Source organism: Mastomys coucha, unplaced genomic scaffold, assembly GCF_008632895.1.
Source record: "Mastomys coucha isolate ucsf_1 unplaced genomic scaffold, UCSF_Mcou_1 pScaffold11, whole genome shotgun sequence".
NCBI classification, from domain to species: Eukaryota; Metazoa; Chordata; class Mammalia; order Rodentia; family Muridae; genus Mastomys; species Mastomys coucha.
The window spans coordinates 10,048,252-10,053,931 of record NW_022196893.1 but is presented as its reverse complement, the minus strand read 5'-3'; positions in this window follow the sequence as shown (position 1 = coordinate 10,053,931).

Below are 5,680 nucleotides of genomic sequence, written 5' to 3'. Positions count from 1 at the left end.
TCTCAGTCTGAACTCTAAGTGGTAGCAATAGACAAAGGTCCCGTCCATCTTCACAGTGAACGGAGCCAATGAAATTGAGGAACCGTTTGGAACAACAGTATCGATCAGCTGCCTGTTCCACCTGATATAATCCAAAACATAGTGCATGATTGTTTCATGGTGTGTGCCTGTGTGTGTGTGTGTGTGTGTGTGTTCGTGTGTGTATGGATGTGTGTGTGTATTCATGTGTGCATGTTGGTGTGTGTGCATGTGTGTGTATGTTGTGTATGAGTGTGTGTGTGTGTGTGTGTGTAGTGTAGTGTAGTACCTGCAATCTGTGGAGGCCAGAGGAAGAGTCCATGCATCCTGCTCTATCGCTCTTCACCCTATCCCTTTGAGACTGAGCCTGAACATGGAGCTAGGCTGGCGACCTGCCGTGCCCTAGTCTCTGCCCCTCCCAGTGCTTAGGTTGTAGGAGCACATGGCTACCGCAGGCTTTTCACATGGCTTTGGGTCCTTGTTCATGTTCAACAACTGCTTCTGCCTACTGAGTCCTTGTCCTAGTCCATCAGCTCTTGATTTTGACCAAGTTGTCACAAGCTCCATCTGAGTCCTTTCAAACTGCTATAGCAAAATGCCTTAGACTGGATAATTTACAAACAGAAGACTCATTGCTGATAGTACTGAAGGCTGGGTCGTTCAGGACACCAGCAGATTACATATAGAGCAGGTCTGCTCAGTGTTAATCAACATCTTGTTGCTAAGACATACAGTGGAGACAACAAAGTGGACCCACAGGCGCTCTCAATACTATTTGTAGTGATAGTATTACCATAACTTTGGTTATTAAAAGCAGAAAGCCTATGATTGGTGTAAATATAATCCTTCATTTGCATGAAGATGTACGCTGGAATTGATGAAAACACCTTACATACACACACTTCTCTATAACCAAACTACTGGTTTTTGTTTTTATTTTGGAGACGATATCTCACTCCATAGGGTAGGCTGGCTTTGAACTTAGAGCAATTCTCTTGCCTCAACCTCCCAAGTGCTAGGCTTACAGAAATGTGTCACCATACCTCGTTCCACTTGCTTTTCTAGCCAGCTGGGAGACAGCAATCTCTTGTGCTACCCACTAAAAGGCTCTGGGGTGTGGGGAGGGGTAGCTCAGTGGGTAGATATGCTTGCTCTACAAACATGAGGATGTGAGGACAAATCCCTGTACCCCAGCATTGATGGATGGGGGAAGGCAGATCCTGAGAAATCACTGGCTGATCAGCTTAGCCAAGCAGAGAACTTCTGGTTCGGCTATGGAGAATCCTCTGAGGGGTAGGGAAGGGCGAAGGGAGAAGATGCCGCCAAGGTCCTGCTCTGACTTTGGAAGGCATAGGCAAGGGGATGTGTGTCCACACACTCATGAATATTTACCACACACACACACACACACAAACAAATGAGGGGAAAACATGGTCTTTCGCTGGCTTTTCCTTGCCTACCTGGGATTATTTTCATATGCTCAGTGGGTTGAGCCGGGAACACAAAGAGAAGATGGTGGCGGTGGGTGCAGTAGCAATAACACCAAAGAGGCGACTGAAGAGTTCCAGAGGCGATCATTCAAGACAGTGAAGAGCAGGGGCTATGCCATCTTGTCTACAGAAGAGCTCTAGGGAACAGTCAAGTCTTGAACTCAGAGATCTGCCTAGCAGTGGCGGCACATGCCTTTAATCCCAGCACTCAGAGGCAGAGGCAGGCACATCTCTGAGTTCAAGGCCAGCCTGGTCTACAGAGAGTCTCAGGACAGCCAGAGCTACAATGTAGAGAGGATATCTTATGTATCGAATGGATGCATCACCAGTCAATTAAAAAGGCTATGGCCTATATCTTGAGCAGGCAATAGAAGGTGGGACATCTGGAAGGAGAAAGAATTCTGGGGTGGAGCCAGGTGTGGTGAGATGGGCCCCAGCAAGATAAGAGGAGACAGACACATAGTACCTGAGCACAGGTAACCAGCCACGTGGCAGAATGTAGGTTAAAATAAATGGGTTATTTTATATTTTAGTCGTGAGCCTAGCCTTTAACGGCTGAGTCATCTCTCCAGCCCACAAATGGGTTATCTTAAGTTATGATTCTAGTCAGAGGAGAGTCTGATCAAGGTATTTATAAATATATTTTGAGTCTGAGTTTTATTTCTGGGAGCAAGGAGGGCTGGCAGGCAAAACCAGGCATAACTTCAACAGAGAAACCCTGTCTTGAAAATAACAAAAACAAGCCGGGCAGTGGTGGTGCACGCCTTTGATCCCAGCACTTGGGAGGCAGAGGCAGGCGGATTTCTGAGTTTGAGGCCAGCCTGGTCTACAGAGTGAGTTCCAGGACAGCCAGGGCTACACAGAGAAACTCTGTCTTGAAAAACCAAAAAAGAAAAGAAAAGAAAAGAACAAAAACAAACAAACAAACAAAAACCCACAAGTGGCAACACTAATCTCTGTTAGAAGTCACAAGTCTCCACACCCTATGCTGGGGAGCTATGGCACCAGCTGGCACTGACTGTCGCTACTGGCAGTTGCTGGTGAAAACCCAGGATTTCACCACCTGCCAAGTGCCAGGCCACTCAGAACAGAGCCTCCAAGTGGAGGACTTGGGGCTCTGAGCCTCCTGGTTTTGGTGCCTGGAGCTATGAGCTTCTGAATGTATTAGCCCAGCCTCCTTGTCTTCTGACCCTAGAACTACCAATATGATTTACATTTGAACACAGGGAAGCCGCCCAGGTGACCCCATCATGTGCTGCACATGTGGGCAAGGGTCTCCACCATGGGAAATCCCACCTTTCCTGACCAGGGCCAGGTTTTCCCCTCAGGATGGGAGTGCATGTGACTGTCGCTTCCTTCCTGAGGAGGACAGAAGGACACAGCCCCAGTTACCCCTTAGAAGCCACAAAATTAGCTTAACCACACACAGCTGTCTCTGGCCTCTACCCTGCCCCTCCCTCCCCCACCGGCACCCTTTATATGGCTAGAGGGTTTTCCACACTGTTCTGCATAAGCAATCCTACTGCCTGCAGAAACAGGGCTGCAGCCACAGCCCAGTCCTCTGGACCGCAGTTGACCCCCGTGGTCTGCTCACTAGCTCACACACCAGCTTCTAGCTATGCTTATCCCCAGTCCACATCAAGATGCTGGCCTTAGCTCTCTCCCTGCACGGTTCCTTCCCACTAGAATGCTCTTACTTTCCTAACCTGAAACAGTTGGTGTGACAGGGATCCAGTAAAACTTGGCAGAAACAGGTGGCCTCAGGATGGCGTGACCGCTCCTGCTCACGGGGTATCTCACAGAAAGGATCATTGGTGCCTTCGAGGTATGACCTTCCTTTGCCTCACAACTTTTATCCAACCAGGGCCACGGTGGGTGATTGTCTTGCTTGAATGATTGAGTGAGGTACTGTCCCGAGGGACCACTGTTTCCCCAGCAGCCTCCTGGTGCTGCCTTGCTTTTACAGCCTGTTCTCTCAGCACTGATATGCTGTTAAAATGTAAAATCCATCTGGCCATTCCTCTGCTAAGAATCCTCCCATGGCTCCCTATTGCTTTGGGAGTGTAAACTAAAATCTTAAGATACTCAGGAAGTCTTATGGGTTTGACACCCTCATTACCTACACCACCAGCACCCTGCTCACACTATTCCAGCCAAGATAGCCTCTTTACTTCTCTTGGAAAAACCCAGGCACACGCCTGGTGTGGGGCCTTTGTCTGCACCCTCCCTTCATCTGGGGTACTCTTCCCTAGGTAAGCCTGGCTTTCCCCAGCTCTTTTGTGTCTTTATGTAGTCTCCTGTCTCAGTGAGAACATCCCTCTAAAAGCTTCAGGGTCTGGGGGCACAGCTTGGTGGCAGAGCACTTTCCTAGCATACCCACAGAGATCTGGGCTAGATTCCTGCCACGGCGGGGGTGGGGGTGGGGGTGGGGGGGTGGGGGGGTGGGGAGAAATATCTGCTGGAACCCTCCCCCATGTCTCTTCCCAGCTTTGACGCCATAGTACACGTCGTCTATAAGACACTACTTTTCCAACCTTTCCTGCCCATTCACACAGAGATATTTCCAATGATGAAATCGACTCACTGTGTGGCCCATGCTGGCCTTCAGGGTTCAGCCTTCCTCCCTCTGCCTCCTGAGTCCTGGGACTAAAAGTAATGTCTATCACATCTGGCTAGCCAGCTTTTTATATAAACATAAAACTATTCAAATGAATGGCAAGTAGAAGGTTAATGCCCTTGGCTCGTTGTGGGGTCCACGCTCTAAGGCCAGGAAAAGAAGAGGGTCACAGGAGTTGAGAGGTCGAAAGGACAGTGAGGAACCATAGGCAGAGAAGACATAATTTATTCACTACAGGCCAAAGTAATTAGGCAGAAAACGGCCGGCAGGCACCCAGGCATATGCCAGGACTCACAGACCAGTAGTACACAAGTTGTATAGAGGTAGATACACAACCCTAAAAGCAAATACACACAGGCAGGCTGGCGGAGGCCAAAGCGAAGGACTAATAAGAGCTCTGACCTTAAGGCCATGTTTATACAAAAATCACACAAGAGGCGCTCGGCCAAGAATAATTATATAAGAGATTATATCACTGTTTACTTTGAGGTTCCCTGGACAATCACTATCAGCCATTTTGTGCTGACACATAGCCTCACCCATGCACCATGTTTCAGCTGACTCATACCTGTCTGATAGCGCCACCACTTCCATATTGTCTGAAGCTTAAGCCAGCCTTCACCACCTGCCGGTCTCAGCAAACTCCTGGCTCTAGAGCCTACATTTTGGGGTCTGTCTGAGACAGGACAGCAAGACTAGGAATCTGAGGCAAAACATGGAAGAAGTCTCTTGTCATCTGAGGATCAACAATTCCGGCGGAATGAACAATGGTTGTGGTGATGTTTGCCTATGGGGACAATAAAACGTATCACCTGGCCACCAAGTTCTCCCAGTTCTCCCAGCATCCCTCAGTCCCTACCTGTTACAAGGTCCTCCCTGATGGCATACCCCACCTTCAACCCTGAACTCTTCAGCCTAGGGCTGGGCTGCCCCTCCCCTAGAGGCTCTTTCCTACATAATCCAGACATTTTGGTTACCTGCCTGACCCCCTTTTATTTTTACCTCTTGTCCTCTTGGCTACTGCACCTGCTTCCTCTCTCTAGCCTCTCCCTCATACCCCCCTCCCTGCCCTTCTCAAACGCAGCTCAGTCTGATCAAGTCCACTCCAGACACTCCCAGATGGCTCTGTCTCCTATCACCTATGCTCTCCCTTTTATCTACAATAAACCTTCTCCTCCACCATACTGAGGGGCAGTCATGTCCTTCCTTTTAGTTCTTTTTTTTTATTCCATTAAATGATAACAATTAATCCTGTTTAAAGATTAAGGGTATATGACAGAATATGAACTCTCAGAAAAACTCTTTGACTCACGGTTTTATTTTATGGGGTTGCAAACGTGTCCAAGGTTCCTACAGAGCCATCCTATGACTCCATTCATTAAAAAAAAAACGGAAACTTCATAGGGAAACTTTGCTGGGCTGTGGTGGTCCATGTCTTTAGTCCCAGCACTTGGGAGGCAGAGACTGTCGGATTTCTGAGTTTGAGACCAGCCTGGTCTACAGAGTGAGTTCCAGGATGGCCAGGGCTACACAGAGAAACCCTGTCTTGAAAAAC